The sequence below is a fragment of the Balaenoptera physalus genome (genome assembly GCF_965194825.1).
Source record: "Balaenoptera physalus genome assembly, chromosome: 8".
In the NCBI taxonomy this organism is placed as follows: Eukaryota; Metazoa; Chordata; class Mammalia; order Artiodactyla; family Balaenopteridae; genus Balaenoptera; species Balaenoptera physalus.
In genome coordinates this window covers 120,453,612-120,471,078 of record NC_138887.1, presented here as the reverse complement: position 1 = coordinate 120,471,078, position 17,467 = coordinate 120,453,612, and the positions used below count along the sequence as shown (strand labels likewise).

The 17,467-nt window shown below is 44.0% G+C and overlaps 1 long non-coding RNA gene across 2 annotated transcripts in view; it reads left to right on the top strand.

Moving 5' to 3' along the window:
* LOC309666398 overlaps window positions 1-17,467 on the top strand; it is a 191,824-nt gene that overhangs the window by 86,675 nt on the left and 87,682 nt on the right. Inside the window, exon 2 of one of the 2 annotated variants that reach the window (XR_014267073.1) lies at window positions 6,770-6,923. This is a non-coding gene — a long non-coding RNA (uncharacterized lncRNA). Of the gene's footprint in view, window positions 1-3,476; window positions 6,924-17,467 lie in introns of those variants that run through there. The other variant, XR_014267074.1, reaches the window with a different exon arrangement.

Sequence of the window (17,467 nt, the reverse complement as noted above, 5' to 3'; positions counted from 1 at the left end):
TAGTAAATTTGCAGAGATGAACCATCACTTACCACAATTCCACTGGAGAACATTTCCATTGTCCCTCAAAACTTCCCATGAAGTCAATCAATGCTCCCTTCCCAATAACCACCAATCAGCACTCAGGCTCTATAAATTTACATTTAATAAGGAGTATTCACTTGCTTATTAATATTAATATTCACCACCTGGCTTCTTTCAATTAGCATAACATTTTGAGGTCCACTCATGTTGTAGCGTGTACCAGTAGTTCATTCCTTTTTATTGCTGAATAGTATTCCATTGTGTGACTCTACCAAATTCTGAAATGACCAGTTGACAGACATTTGGGTTGTTTCCAGCTTGGGGCTGTGATGAATAAAGCTGCTATAAACATTCATGTATATAAGTCTTTGCGAGGACATACGCTTTCATTTCTTTCAAGTAAATTCCTAGGAGTTTCATGGGAATTTTAGTGGGTATGAAGTGGTTTTGATTTCATTTCCCTAAAGATTAATGGTGTTTAGCATCCTTTCCACGTGCTTCTTAGCCATTCATGTGTCTTCTCTGGAGAAATGTCTACTCAAGTCTTTTGCTCATTTTTGAGTTGGGTTCTTTGTGGTTATGACTGAATTGTAAGTGTTCTTTATGTATTCTGCAGACCAGTCCTTCATTAGAGTTTGATCTGCAAATATTTTCTCGCAGTCTGTGACTTAACTTTCGTAATGATGTGCTTTGAAGTACAAAAGTTATCAAATGTAAGAACTTAAATTTTAAAACTTAAATATAGAAAGAGCTGTGAGCCGTTACTAATCTCTGGTGTCTCACTGCCTTGCGTTCCATTTCTTAGCTTTCTTTTTCTCTTTTTTTTTTTTTTTTTTTAACCAAAGTAAGCAAGTCCCTCTATTAAATTCCTTCTGGTTAAGAACTACAAGTGGTTTTTGTTTCCCTGGTTGGACCCTGACTGATACACCTAAAAGTCCTGGGCTTCCCTGGTGGCGCAGTGGTTGAGAATCTGCCTGCCAGTGTAGGGGACATGGGTTCAAGCCCTGGTCTGGGAGGATCCCACATGCCGCGGAGCAACTGGGCCCGTGAGCCACAACTACTGAGCCTGTGCGTCTGGAGCCTGTGCTCTGCAATAAGAGGGGCCGCGATACTGAGAGGCCCGCGCACCGCGATGAGGAGTGGTCCCCGCTTGCCGCAGCTGGAGAAAGCCCTTGCACAGAGACAAAGACCCAACACAGCCAAAAATAAATAAATTAATTAATTAAAAAAAAATAAAATAAAAAAAATAAAAGTCCTTAAGTTTTATTTGCTCCTGATAATGGTCTTTCTTCATGAGGTCCTTCTGTCAGGAATGATCTCTCCAATTCCTTAGCCCCACCCCTGACACACACCCTTGACCAAGCAAACTTTTATTCATTATTGAGATCCCAGAGCCAAGGTCACTTCCCTCAGGTGTATTCCCTCACCCCCAGTCTAGGTCACATTTCCTTCTCTTCCAGAAACGTCAAGAGAGAGTCAAGAGTCCAGGAGAGAAGGACTCTTTCCTCTTATCATTATTTTCCCCACCACTCACCACAGTTCAATAAATCGGTTTGAATGCTTGAATATGGCAGAAGTTCATGGGTCTTTGAACCTGACGTTTCATATTTTAAGAGGATCAGAGTGAGAGTGAGAGCTGTTGAAAGGAAGAGAGCTGAATAGATTGACTTAATGAAGTAAAAGGAATGCTCTCCGGGGGCCAGGAGCTGTTCTCATGTTGATTGATGAACAGACCCTGGAAAGCCCAGACGACAGACATTTTGAAGGACCTGGGACTCTAGGCATCAGGGGAAGAGAGAAGCTACTTGGAAGCCTGAATGGGACCCCTAGTTACATTGATAAGAACAGAATGAGACATGAGTGACGGTGCCCCTGTGGCAGGAATCTCGGGACTGGACCCAGGATGTCTGATATGAACTTTTAAGTTTTTCCACTTTCTGTTTGGAACATGCGTCTGTTATGGACTGAATGTATGTGTTGCCACCAAATTCCTGTGCTGAAGCTCCACCCCTAGAGTGGCTATATTTGGGAAATAATTAAGGTTAAATGAGGTCATGGCGGGTGGCGCTCTGATCGGATAAGATCAGTGTCCTTATAAGAAGAAACAGCAGAGCTCTCTCTCCCTCCCCCTCCCCCGCCCCCCACCCCATTTGCTCGCCCTGAGAAAAGGCTGTGTGAGGATAGCAGGAATGTGGCCATCTACAAGCCAAAATGAGTGGTCTCGCCGGCAATTAAACTACCCAGAACCTTGATCTTGGACTTCTAGCCTCCAGAACTGTGAGAAAATAAATGTCTGTTGCCTAAGCCACTCAGTTCGTGGTATTTTATGGCAGCCCTTGATCCAATCGATGGCTTGATTCAATGAGGGAGGGAGTTTGTCTCTTTGCTTGAGTGACAAAGTGAGGAGAAAAAAGAGAATCCTGAAGAATAATGATGACAGTGGCTTAGCTCACAGAGCGCTTAATAAGCCCGGGTCCCGGGCTAAGGGCTTTACATGTATCAACCTGGTTAAGTCTCACAGCAACCCCAGGAGATGGGATCAGGAGCCAAGGCAGAGACTAATTGTCACACAGTTAATCCACAGTGGAGCTAGTGATGCCAAATCCAGGCTCTGTACCCTGACACCGAATAAAATCTCAGAGACAGAGTTTTGGGTGAAGTAGAAAAGAACAGCTTTATTGCTTTGCCAGGCCACAGCGGACTAATGCCCTCAAAACTGTGTGTCCCGCCCTGGAGGGGGTTGTGAGGAGTTTTATAGGAATGGTTCAAAGAGGGCGTGGTCAGCTTGTGGACATTCTTCTGATTGGTTGGTGGTGAGGTAATCGGGAGTCAGCATCATCAACCTTCTGGTTCCAACCGGTCTGGGGTCTGTGTGCTTGTGGGCAGCAGAGAGTTAACTTCTTCCGCCTGGTGGGAGCTTCAGAATCTGCAAAACAGCTCAAAGATATTGTTATGTATCAATATATCGCTTGAGGGGGAACCAGGACCCTGCCCCAAGGCTGCACTATTGTTTCTTAGCTTCTGCTCCCTTGTCTCCGCACCCGCTCCCTTCCCTAATTAGCAACTGAACCTGCCCCTTGGAACTCAGGGAAGGTCCTGGAGGCTGAGTGGAGGCCATTTCCCATAATCAAGAAAAGGGGGGGGGGGGCTTCCCTGGTGGCGTAGTGGTTGAGAATCCGCCTGCCAATGCAGGGGACACGGGTTCGAGCCCTGGTCCAGAAAGATCCCATATGCCACGGAGCAACTAAGCCCGTGAGCCACAACTACTGAGCCTGCGCATCTGGAGCCTGTGCTCTGCAACAAGAGAGGCCGCGATAGTGAGAGGCCCGCGCACCGCGATGAAGAGTGGCCCCCACTTGCCACAACTAGAGAAAGCCCTCGCACAGAAACGAAGACCCTACACAGCAAAAATAAATAAATTAATTAATTAATTAAAAAAAAAAAAAAAGAAACGGGGGACACAGAAAGGCTTTTGTGCCCAGGAGCCCCACAGGGTCCCGCTTGGTTTCACTAGGGGTCCACACCCAGGCATGCCCTGCATCGCAATGACTCTCAGAAGTGTGGACCAGAAGGGGGCAGGTCAGAGGACAGAGGAGAAACGAGGAGCAGGAAAGCTCCTCGAAAGCAAGGTCACCTTGGGAACTTGAGGTGACCAGTGACCCGGCCCATTCTAATTCCGATCCTGCTGTTTGCTGAGACGGGTTTGGGATGAGTAGACAAGAAAGTGTCAGCTTCTTCAGGGGGTACTGAAAGGTGGCTCTGTCTGTCCCTTCTACTTATCCTGCATCCATCCATCTCCAGCAGCAGCTGTGGGAGTAAATGAAGACCAACCAAATGAGAACAAGCAAGGGCTCTTCATTCAGAGGTTGCTTTAGCCCAGGAGTCGACTGCCATCCCTTGGGCTCAGCAGAGACTCAAAGGCAGGCAGGGGAGCAGGACAGCTTCATGGTGGGAGGAGGAACCTCAGGGCGCCCTGATGGAGGCTGTGGGCGCCAGGGAGCTGGAAGCGGGGGTCCTGTGTGATCAGTTAGGGGTGCATATTGGGATTTCTTTGTCTTCCTGCAAGTCTGACTTATGGATAGTAGGCTGGCTTCCTGGACTGGCCACTGTAGGTAACAGGTTTGTCTCCTGGGCTAGCTGCTGCAGATTTGGTCAGCGTTCTAATTTTTTTTTTTTCTGGCCATGCCGCTTGGCATGCAGGATCTTAGTTCCCTGACCAGGGGTCGAACCCATGCCCCCTGCAGTGGACCTGCAGAGTCCTAACCGCTGGACCACCAGGGAAGTCCCCCATGTGCTAATTTTATATACGGTCTTGCTGTTTTCCATTTGTATATTCAATCTCTCGAAGCTAAAGGAAAAGATTTATCACTAGAGACATTGATTTCCTCCAGCATCGTTTGCCTCGGGTGGGGAAGCACTCTTTAAATCAGTAGTTTTCATCCAAGACTGCACACGAGGACCACCTGGGAGATGAAAGGAATCACCAATTCCCAGGGCCTACCCCAGGCTGCCTAAGTCAAAATCTCTGAGTGCGGCTCAGGCCTCAGTAGGTTCTAAAACCTGTTCAGAGGATTCAATTACTGCCAAGAACAAGAACCACTGCTCTGAAGGTCAAACATGGCAGGAAAGACTCCCTCAAATGTTAACGTGCAAACAAACCACTTGGGGATTTTGTTTAAAGTGCGGACTCCAATGAAGGAGGTGAACTTTGTTTCTGTCTAACAAGCTCCCAGGTAGGCTGAGGCTGTGCGTCCTCTGGCCACACTTTACGTACAAAGAACCAGCATTCAGCTCAGAAAAGGAATAATTAAAGGGCAGTTATGGCTGGGTCTTTCCACTCACTGGGAAAGTCTACCTGGAGCTGCTGTAACCAGTGAGATGTAGAAAAATCAGCAGTGAGGCATCTGGAGCTTTGAGTTTTGTCTCTTGGGAAATAAAAAAACAAAACAAAAAATAACCCATGTGTATGTTCTTGGGTATGCAGCATAAACTTTCCAAGCCTCAGCTTCCTAATACACTATATAAGTGGTTTGTACTAGATAATCTTCTTTTTTCAATTGAAGTAGAGTTGATTTACAATGTTATGTTAGTTTCAGGTGTACAGCAAAGTGATTCAGTTATATATACATATATATCTTTTTTCTTCAGATTCTTTTCCCTTATAGGTTATTACAAAGTATTGAGTATCGTTCCCTAGATAATCTTTATAGAATAAAAATCGTGGTAATTAATATTTTAATGCTTGCTGTGTGCATAAAATATGCTAGCATTTTACTATGAGAAGCCTATAAGATAATAAACGTAACCTTGTTAGGATTGCCAGATTAAATACAGGACACCCAGTTAAATATCGGATTAGCAACAAATAAATGATTAGTTTAATTATGCCCTGTGCAATATTTGGAGTATTCATAGCTTATCTGAAGTACAAACTTAACAGGGCATCCTGTATTTTTATCTATTAAATCTAGCAACCTGAAAAGGTCTTAGACCCATCTCACAGATGAGGAGACCAGGTAGTAAAGTGGAGGAATTGGTACTTGAAGACACAGAGTCCCCCTCTTAAGCCCAGACTCTTAGCTGCTGGCTCACCCCGCTAGGATGCTATTACTTGTTGAGGCTCTGTTCACTGGATCTCCATCTTACTTAGCCAAGGCAGCCATTGCCAGGCCTCTGCAGAACATCTCAGGGTCACTGAAAGCCAGGTTTGGTTAGAACTTAGTCGTCAGGTCGGGACCTGGGACACCACCCTGCCACCTGCCAACAGGTGGATAAGAGACCCGCCTCTCACCTCGCTCACGTCCCAACAGCACTGAGGAATTTTACCTACGTTATCACTTAATAATGAAAGAAAAACTCCCCGGGAGAAAATCTCCTGCTTCCAGAATTATTCGGCAAAAATTGGGACCCACTTTTCTAGACAGGATACAAACTATCACTTGTGAAGTTAATTGGGACAACATCTGTGGACAGTGGATTTTAGAAGTGGCCTATATCATCGTCAAAAAGAAATCCTCAGCCCTTCAAATTAATTATTCACCTATTTGTAATGGAAAGCACCTGCTTTCCATTACATACTAAGTGAGCAGGAAGCAGAGGTTTACCACAGTGGATTAAGGTTAATGGTGGGAAAAAAGCAAAACCTGTGTCCAGATTTGTCACTGAGGGAGGAAGGGAGACCAGAACAGCCACAAGCCCAGTAGTGATGGCATTACAGGTACATCACAGAGAAGGGGACCCTGGGGGAAGGCAAAAATTATGAGGAAATCCAGTCAGAGGAGGGGTGTCCCAGCTGGGGAGTGGAGAAGGGTTGTTTAAATAAATTCCAACAGGCAAATCAATGGTCCATGTCAGGAATCTGGGACTGGATTTGGGGCTCAGAGAAAATGTGGAACCCCAGTCTTGGAGTCATAAAGACATCCCTGACCACGTGAAACCAGAAGGTGGAAACCTACTGAAATGAAATTAACACTGACTTGACACCCAATAGCTATTTTTAAAAGACTGAGCCCCCAAATAATGATTTCACCGGATACAGAAAGTGTGTTTTCCTATCATTCTGCAAAGGAGTTTTCCTTTTCATCAGAGGACTGTTCTTCAAAGTGAATCACGTTCATTTTCTCTTCCAAGTTCATGTGTGTAAGAACGCATGCAAGTCATGGCTGTTGATACTTGGACTTCATTAGCAGCAGAAATACTTTTCAGATAGTTGAAGGACAACAGTTTTTTTTATTATTGTCACCAGGTGCTTCTAAAAGGAAATCAGCATCATGAATTGTAATCATAGCTCCACTTTTCTCCTCCAATTCTGGAATCACAGAAAAACTTTTGGGAGTTCATCCTGTCAAAGTTGAAATGGCTGACGCTGTTCTGAACGCCGTTCCAAATGCAATTTAAAGGTAAACGTTAAACATAAAATTATTTGGTTTTGAGGTGGTAATATAAATTTTGGTAGAGCAGAGTCACATTGTAAAGGCAATTTTACTAAATTAAGAAAACTGTGACAGCTTCTATTTTAACTGGTAAAATATTGCAACTTATTTGGGTGTATGGCCAGTACGGGGGGCAAGGTGTAGGGGAGAGAGAGGAGTGGGGAAAGAATAACTGAACTACAGTATTTTTTGAGAAAAATCTGACTTTGGATATAATAATACTTTAGCACGGCAGCGCGCGCTTTCTCTTTTTGAAGCTGCCATCAGTCAGATGGCAGAGATGTGTGAGCCTTTGAAGTACTTCAATATAAACAACCTAAGCAATGGTATTAAACTCGTTTTTTTAGTACATTTTAGTACTAAATGAATCCACTAAGTTTTGACTGCATGTTTTTCAAACTCAGGTGGAATCCTTTTTATTCAAAAAATGTCAATACCTGATATGACAAGAGTAACTTTAGATTTTACACCTTTTAGTGAATTGTAATTATTGAAAACAAAACATTCAGGAAGGAGGCACTGAAACGCACCCTTTCAAAAGCAAGGAGGCTGATAAATTAAATGAAAAAATCCCAAATAGTCTGAAAAAAAAAAATTTTTTTAAAAGCAGGCCACAGGAGAAGCTTTTTTTTTTTTTTTAATTTTTGGCTGTGTTGGGTCTTCGTTTCTGCGCGAGGGCTTTCTCCAGTTGCGGCGAGCGGGGGGCCACTCTTCATCGCGGTGCGCGGGCCTCTCACTGTCGCGGCCTCTCTTGTTGCGGAGCACAGGCTCCAGACGCGCAGGCTCAGTGATTGTGGCTCACGAGCTGAAAATTTTCATTGGAAATTTCATAATTGCGTTTTGGAACATCTCAACCTTTTCAATTGATAAATTACATTCTGTAGTGGAATAGAATAAAATGGAGAAGGTCAATGATTTTTAGCATCCAAATTTGACAATATTCTAAACAATTCTGTATGGGTTGGTCCTGTACACATTATTTTTGAGAAAATCTAATATAAATAGAGGCAATAAAAAGCACCTGTGAACATATTTGATATTTTTGCTGATTTAAAAAATAAAAGAAATAGGACTGAGAATATCCTCCACTTAGCAGAATATGTTCTGTGATCACTAGGGCCTCAGGGAAGAAGAAGTAGCGTCCATGTTCCAAGCATAATTATTCTGCCTATGTTCATTTTTAATATTTATTGAAACAATATAAAGAGTTTTATTCCATTTCAATGTATATTGATATATCATTTTAAATTTTGAAAATAATTTTAGTTTTAAAAATGGTTTTACATTTTAGCTAATTTATATATCTACCTATATTTACCTATATAGTAAAGGCAACTTGTCAGACACTTAACGTAAATTCCAGGATCATCCTATGTATAGGCCTTTCTACTTTCTCCGAGATAAAGTTTAACATCCAGGCTTCTCAGAGGAGAAAGCACGTACTCCTTGAGTTTACCCCTGACAGCAGGAATTCTAGAGCACAGGGAAATGGCAGAGAGCATGCAGAGACAGAGCAGATAGTCACGGCCACCGTGGATGAAGGATCTGACATTTAGTATCTACAGCCCTGGTTTCTGGCAATAAATTCATTGCTCGGGTCTACAACCAATTGAGAGAGGAAAATCCTTGAAGAAACACCCTGCAGAGCGGCCCTGTGCGTTTTCTTGAGGAGGAGGGGCCGTCCAATCAGCACTGTTGCTGGAGAGTTCCAAAAAGGCTCCTCCTTCTCCCAAGTTCTTGAGAATCTCCAGGCCAGTCCAGTTCCTTGTGGTCTAGAGTGAGGGGAGGAATAAGTCATCTTGTATAAAAGTCATAGCTTTGTTCTCCGCTCAGAGCCATATGTTGGGAACAATAACTAATATCTTACAATTCAAAGGCCATTCAGGTCAAATTAAGCTGCTCAGCCTCAAATACATGAAAATTAAACTGTTTGAGTTGGATGTGCTGGAACACTTAAGTTGACAATGATCAATAATGATACTCCCAGGCCGATTGATTAGACTGCTTGGTGATGAATTTTGTAAGTTACTCATTCTTGTAATCTACCAAGAAGCAATTTTATTCAAACCGAGTCAGTAAAATCAGTAAATAAATTAACAAGAAGTCGATTAAGGCATTCCCTTAGACATCTTCGGCTTGTGTGTGAAGGTCCCATCCCATGGAAAACACTATTTTAATCTGAAAAGTGGAGAGTGCATTACTTTTTTTTTTTTTTTTTTTTTTTATTTATTTATGGCTGTGTTGTGTCTTCGTTTCTGTGCGAGGGCTTTCTCTAATTGCGGCAAGTGGGGGCCACTCTTCATCGCGGTGCGCGGGCCTCTCACTATCGCGGCCTCTCTTGTTGCGGAGCACAGGCTCCAGACGAGAGTGCATTACTTTTAAGTCCTGCAGATCCCCCTGCAGCCCACTGGGTCTCTACCTGACTTTAATTTTACGCACTGGAATGACAGCTCTTCCTGCAGCGTGCATGGTGTTGAGAACACAAGACATATTAATGAACCCCGATGAATGTGCTGCAGGCACTTGCTAGAGAATTCAAATCTGAGTAGATGGAAATCCATGCCTGCCAAGGCTCACTTGAGACATCTGATATCTGAGAAAGGCCATCTAATGCCCAAGTTCACTAACAGTCTAATAGGGTTTTTTATGTCCTTTTGCTACAGGAAGCCAAAATGTTAGATTGCAACGAACACAGACTATTATAACCTAGTCAAAGCAATTTCGCAGGCAACTAAGATAAATTCGTGGTGTGCCTTCTTCCATTTGAACAAGATGTATGCATGTTTTCAAAAACTGTATTTAAATGCATTGTCTATTCTCTTACCCAGGATTCTCTGACTCATCCCCATTTGAATTCAATAACGGGAAAAAGCTTAATAAATAAACCAGAATATTTGCCTTCAGAAAGTAGCAGAAATATAAATCAATGCCTTTCTCTTTTGCCTTGGTAACAAGGAAGCTAGGAAGAATAAAGTCAATTAACAGAAGGCAAAAAAGTTCTTACAGGACAATAAGAGAATTATTATAATTTTTAAATGTTTTGTATTCTACACTGTGCTTAATTTTTAAGATGTCTCAAAACTGTTTCAATACCAGATGGAGTATAAATTCTAGTGAAGATACAAGAAACAAACAGGATAATGGGCAAAATAAAAGTTTTGCAAGTTTGTTCTGGTTGTTATATTTTGGTATCAAAGGCTTGAGGGATTAGAGGAAATGTTTGCCTTCTCAAATCTTTTCTGGTCCAATTTTCTTCAATGGATATATTTATCTATGTATCTATCTGAAATAAAGATAGGCTTTTGGAATTGAATATTAATTCTTCAAGATATATTTCAAACGTTATGTCCTCCACAAAAAATTCCAAATTCATCCTACAGTGATTCTTCTGGCTTGGGGCGCTGTGCGGTAGATTTTGTGTATATTTCAAATTATGTCACTTAACTTTAATCTCTATTTTATTCTCTATATACTATTTGAGAGTAGAAATTATATCCTGTTTTTCTTTTTTAATTGTATATATGTAAGGGGTATACCTGTATCCATTGTGAAAGAATTAACACAATCAAGCTAATTCACACATCCATCACCTCACACTGTTACCTCTGTGTGTGTGTGAGAACACCTAGGATCTACTCTCTTAGCATATTTCAAGAATAAAGTACAGTATTTTTACCTATAGTCTCCATGCTATACATTAGATCCCCAGAAGTATTCATCTTGCGTAACTGCAACTTTGTACCCCTTGACTAACATCTCCCTCATCAACCCCTCCCGCAGCCCCTGGCAACCACCACTCTAATCTCTGCTTCTATGACTTTGACTATTTTAGATTCCACCACATCTAAGTGAGATGATTCAGCATTTGTCTTTCTGTGTCTGGCTTATTTCGCTTAGTATAATGTCCTCTAGGTCCATCTATCTTATTGCAAATGGCAGGATTTCCTTCTTTTTAAGGCTGGATAATATTCTATTGTGTGGATATACCACATTTTCCTTATCCATTCATCCATTGATGGACATTTAGGTTGTTTTCATATCTTGGCTATTGTGATAATGCTGAATAAACACAGGAATGCAGATAAGTCTTTGAGATCCTGATTTCGTTTCTTTTGGATAAATACCTAGAAGTGGGATTGCTGAATCATACAGTAGTTCTATTTTTAATAGTTTGAGAAATCTCCATATTGGTAATGGCCTTACCAATTTGCATTCCCACCAACCATGGACCACTTCTCAACAATGTATCACTTCTTGCTACATCCTTGCCAACACTTACCTTTTGTTTTTTTAAATAATAACCATCCTAACAGGTGTAAGGTGATATCTGTTGTGGTTTGATTTGCATTTTCCTGATGATTTATATCTTATGCTTCTGCTTTGGCATCTCCTAAAGGACCTAGTGAAGACTGGATAGGGTAGTAGTAGATGCTTAGAAGGGCTTACTGTACACCAGTGATGGCAGTGCAACATTTCCTCTAGTAAGAACTGTCTATTCGGCTTAGCCCAAGTCAGACTTAGAGGTTTAAAACTCTCTAAACCACACCATGTGGTTTTCTGGATGTATCCTGGGTTGACCAGTTATACATAAGCAGACCTAGATGTTAAGAGTCAGATTGTGCTTATGAATTGGCACATGGAACTATTCACTTCCTGTGCCCAGGACTGAGACTTACCTTGGCACTGGGGTACCAGGAGACAATGAAATATGGAGAAGAGAAGACCCCCAAAGCCCAGGTGACCCCCAATGCCCGATTTCTCTCTGCTCCCTCTTGTCAGAAGCCAAAGTAGGAAGGGGGGAGTTTGGAAGGACAAACAGATGAAGCAGCAGCGACCGGGAAGGGGGGCAGGAAGAAGCTTCCTCACCGGTGCGGAGCCATCTGTCTTGGAACCAGAGAGGGGTGCCCCGCTGGGAGCTCTGGAGCCTTGGATCCTCGGCAACAGGATCCTGGGCAAACGGACGGCCACATCCAGGCTCAGGCCAAGGACAGCACCAGCTGCACCTATTTTTAGGTTGGGAATAAAATAACTGAAGCATGAAGGGCTGGCCCTACTTAGAGTTCCACTGAAGGACCCCCTACTCGATACCTCAGGGGGTTTGCAATAGAGATAAGCAAGTGTCTGATTAATCTGATGGAAAACCAGGTGTTTCCTCTTTTAAAAAAAAAATTGTCCCTTGAAAGAGAGCCCCATGTAGGCACCTTGGTCCCACCTCTGGGGACTGGCATGGTGCCGAAGGCATCACATGGGAGATCAAGAGACACAACTTCACCTCTCTCAGCCTCAGTTTCCCCAGCTGCAAGGAGAAAAACATTGTCCCTGGGTTACTTTCCTACTGTTGCATAACTAATCCCCATGCAGTGAGCAGCTCAGAACAAAACCCGTTTATCAGCTCACAGCTCGGCAGGTCGAGTCGAGGCTGGCCATGGTCAAGTTCTCTGCTCATCCTCATCTGGAGCTTAAATGGTTGTGACACAACTCAACTGCTGGTGGTTACAGCCCTGAGGTCCCATTTCCTTGCTAGGGGTCAATGGGGGCTGCTCCAGCCCCTAAAGGCCACATGCGCTATCTGCCACATGGTCCTTCCACCTTCAAATCCAGCAAAGGAGACCTTCTCACACATCCAATACCCTTCATGCTTTGAACCTCTTTCTCCAGGAAGAGAAAAGTCTCACCTTTTTTTAAGGGCTCACTTGATTAGGTCACCTTGATAATCTCCCTACTTTAAGGTCAACTAATTTGGGATCTTAATTACATCTGCAAAATCCCTTCAGAACAGCACCCAGATTAGCATTTCAATAAGTAGGAAAAAGTGCGTGTACACCAGGGGCTGAGAACTTGGGGACAATATCAGACTTTTGCCCAGCACAGTTCCTCATGGGTCCAGTGGTCTATGGTTCCACGAAAAAATAAAAATAGAATTTTCATCAATTGAGAAGCAGAGATGAAGCAGATCTTGTCAAAGAAAAATTAATCAGTCAATCTATGAAAGAAATGGAAAATTTTATTCTAGCCAAATTTGAGGATTATAACCCAGGAAGAGCATCTCAGAAAGCTCTGAGAACTGTTCCGCCTGTTAGAAGTCAAGACATAGTTTATATAAATTTTATGAGACAGAGGGCTGTACATCAAATGACGTATTATTGACGATTTACATAATCCAGATCTAAGCGCCATCGAGGTAGATCATGCAGCCTCTTACAAGATCAAGGAGGAATGTTATCTTTAAGGAGTTGTCTTATTGATGCTGGGAGAATGTTGGCTCTTCATGTTTGAGCAGCTATTTCTGCCCATGGGGGAGGTTTGGTCCATGCATAATAATGCAGATACACAATGCACCGTAGGGAGAGAGGAGGCCAAAGGGCAGAGAAGACTTTTTATGTTTAAATTTTTCTTGTCTTGCCATAAAATATGAATTTTATTTCACAGTTTCCATTGAAGGTTTAAAACTCAACCTCAGGCTGGCAGGAAGGGAAAGAAAGAAGGAAAGAAGGGATAGGAAATGTGAGGTCTACTATGAATCATGTAGTTTTCATATGATGACAATATTTCTCAGTGTATATTATGGGAAACACCTTTCCACTGGTTGTTAATAGATATGGCACAAAAGGGTAGCCATAGTCAGGTAAGTTTGAGAAATGGAAAATTTTTTTTAAACTTAATAGGAATAGGACTAAACACATGAGATGTTCTGAGAATTCCTGCAAGGATTTACATCACATATTCAACCTTCACAAGGGGAAATCAACATCGCACTAAGGATGGGATTCTAAAATAGACCATTGTTTATGTTTTAATATTTCTGAAACCATGTCATATTAAACCTGATAGATGTAGTATAAGCTGCATTATGTGAAAGTTGATATACGCATCCTATAATGTGACTTCACTTATACCCAAAGGCTGCTGTATAATTGATGGTACAGAGGACAACCAATGCAGTCAGAGCAGACAGGGAGGGCACAGTGAGGGGGCCCAGACAAGAGCCATGCCAGGAGCTGCCCCCACCCCCGGCTAAGGTGCAAAGGGTGGAGATGGTCACAGTGAGCCCCCCTTCCCCAGGTGTGCAGTTCTTCAAAAGCTGGCATCTCAGTGAGAGGCTCAGTCCCTGAGCTGGGTTCCTGGGCAGAGGGGCTGTCTGGCAGGAGCGGAATCCTTGTGGGAGGAACGGCACTGTCATAGACACTGCCTGAAACAGGGTGGTGGGGGGTGGTCCCCAGCTCGAGTCTCCCAGTGGCTGAATCAGGCCAGAGATCACTTGACAAAAAAGCCTGGGGAGTCAGGTTTTCAGAGCACAGGATCCAACAGAGGAGGGCAGGAAAGGACAGGAAGAGCAGACAGGAAATGCCTGGAACAGCAGACGGGAAGTGCCTGGAACAGCAGACGGGAAATGCCTGGAACAGCAGACGGGAAGTGCCTGGAACAGCAGACGGGAAGTGCCTGGAACAGCAGACGGGAAATGCCTGGAACAGCAGACGGGAAGTGCCTGGAACAGCAGACGGGAAGTGCCTGGAACTGCAGATGGGAAATGCCTGGAACAGCAGACGGGAAATGCCTGGAACAGCAGACGGGAAGTGCCTGGAACAGCAAACGGGAAGTGCCTGGAACAGCAAACAGGAAGTGCCTGGAACAGCAAACTGGAAATGCCTGGAATGGCTAGGTTAGGTAGAAGGAGGGCGCTCTCTCTGGACATCCCCTGTTAGATTTTTGTCTTGTGAGGGAAGGTGGGAGGGTCAGTGGGGTGGAGGGGAAAGGCTGCCCTTTCTTTATCCCATTAGCTGCAGTGTGGCTCCCCTCCTAGGGCCCATGGCAGGTAAGCCCAGCAGGTGAGCAGTAGTGTCTAAAAAAGACAAAAGGCAAAGGGAGTTTGAGGTCAAAGCTGTAGAAAAACCTCCATCAGACACCCCGATAGAGACAAGGAACAGCCAGGCTTAGGTGAGCACGAAAGCCAGCAGCTGCCTTCTCTGTAAACACTGTTCAGTGCGCAAGTCAGGATCAACCTGGCGGCAGAAGGCCTGGGAGGTTCAGAACCATGAGACGGCCAGCCACTCAGGAGGAGGCATGGTGGCCACTAGGCATTCACACCGGGACCATCAGTTTTGGATCAGTGATGTAGAGTGAGGTTTCCAGGAACTGTGCGTGAAACCAAGGAGTCAGTGCAATAAAGAACATGCAGGAGGGGCTGGAGGCATGTCAGGAAGAGCAGGGGACGGAGCAGCCTTGAATCCAGCAGGAGCCGAGCAGACGGTCCAGCCCAATCCCGAGCCACGGGCTCCAAGGAGACCTGGGGAGCAGGTACGGAGACTAACACCTGGGAACCAGCACAGTTGGGGCACAAGGTGAGAATCCAGTGTTAGGACCCTGGAGAGGTGACCCCGGCAGGACCAGAGGTCTGACTCAAAGTTCACCTGAGGAACAAATGCCAGGGGTAAGGACCCTTGTGACACTCTGCTCCAGGCCGTGGTAAGGATGGATCCTGGAGGTCAAGTTTCAGATGCACCCAAGGGGTAAGAGTCAATTGCATATTCCTGCCAGGTTAGAGGGAGCAGAGATTAGGGACCTGGAAACGTGTACAAGGCTCTGGGACCCTCAGCAAGAGGCTGTACATCTTGGTCTCATCTGTAAGATAAAGCTGTTGGAGATCATGGGCTGGTTGAAAAGCCTGGTTTCTAAGATGAGTTCAGTGCTGAGACATGCACTGCTTTGTAGCCGTGTGGCCATCTGGAATTAGATGTATTACGCGTGGCCAGTATTGTTTGTCAGGAACCAGAGTCGTCAAGTCCCGTCACATTTCTCATACTGTCCTTCCATTATTCCAGTCCGGGCTTCAAAAGGTCCCTTCTGTTGAGTGAAGCTGGCCTCCACCCCCTGCTTCACCAAAAACACCATCTACATGAAGATCTTCTCATAAATGTAAATAAGGAGATAAGCAGTAGGTATTTTCCTATACCTAATTCATTTGCACAATCATTGAATGAAAAACACACAATATTTAACTATTAAACTTTCATAGGATGCAGTAACTATGCATTTCTGATGCAAAAATAAATACATTTTCATGATTTAAATAACATTTTTTATGGTAATAGCCTGAAGCACTTGGAGCGATACCTGATAGATAATACACAATTTTTTATTTTTTTTCATAAATTCAATTGAAAAATTAATAAGAAGGAACCTTTGACTGTATAATGGAGTTTAATTTGGAGATTATTTCTTAATTCTACTGTACTGAAACAAAGTTATAAGTGGTTCATATCAAAAGATTACCTTTTCAGGGTTTAAGATTAGTACATTTAAACTTTATAATAATCTGCTGGAATATTCTCTGCTTTTCAGAGGAGGGAAGCAATGGCAACTCACATAGATGAACTTGCTTTGGGAACCTCTGGCTTCTTAAACAGCATATGTTTCCTCATTTGACTCACTTAAAACCCCTGTGAAGACTACTATATATAAAATTGATAACTACTAAGGACCTCCTGTCTAGCACAGGGAACTCCACTCAATCCTCTGTAATGACCTATATGGGAAAAGAATCTAAAAAAGAGTGGATATGTGTATGTGTATAACTGATTCACTCTGCTGTACAGCAGAAACTAACACAACACTGTAAATCAACTCTACTCCAATAAAAATTAATTTTAAAAAATAGCGTTTTTTACTTCACTTACTTGGAAGTCAGTAAGAACATATTCCTAGTCGTACGCCCCCTCCCCACGTCACCAAGGTCCACCCTCTTCAAAAATGAGGAAACTGAATACACAACAGATCTGTTAGATACCTCCTGCCGGGTCCTGTTACGGGGTAAGCCTCGGGAGCGGTGTCGGTGGAGGTCATCACACGTTACTCCTGCTTTTGGCCCCTGTAGAGGGCTGCCCCTCTCGGCCTGAGACTGAGCCATCTTCAGGGTCACTAGCTTGTCCTCAGGAGAAAGGACTCAGTGCCAACCTAAGCACATCCCCCCGGCCCACCACAACCGACGGCCACCTTTCCTCGCATCTGATGCTGAAGGCACCAAAGAATCCACAGCAGACACATTCTGACTCCAAGTAACTGCCAGCGGGCCCAAGACCTGGACCAAGAAAATACAGCATGGTTGGACTTGGGACAATGTCATGTAAATGAGGACTTCACGTCCCTAAGGCTTCCTGGAAGCCTGGAGGACGCCCACTGGTGCCTTTCAGCAGCTCCTCTGCCCACCGAGGTCAGTGGCCCATCGCTCGCCACTAAAGCTGATCAGTTTGTCCCAGAAATGTCAGTTTCCTCTCGGATAGCCAGGGAGGCAAGGGCAGTGGCGATTTTCAGAAATGAGTATTTTTGTTACCCTTTGATATGCATTACCAAAATTGGCTAGAATCACCTGAAAGCCCATGGCTATGATTAGCCGAGGGCAGGAACAGGAGTGTCTGGGGGACAAAGCGTAGTGGTTTTCACTGCGGGGGCCTCTGCCCCGGGAGCTCATCCTTCCTCTCCCTTCTGGCACACCCTTCAGCACCACTCCCAGCGAA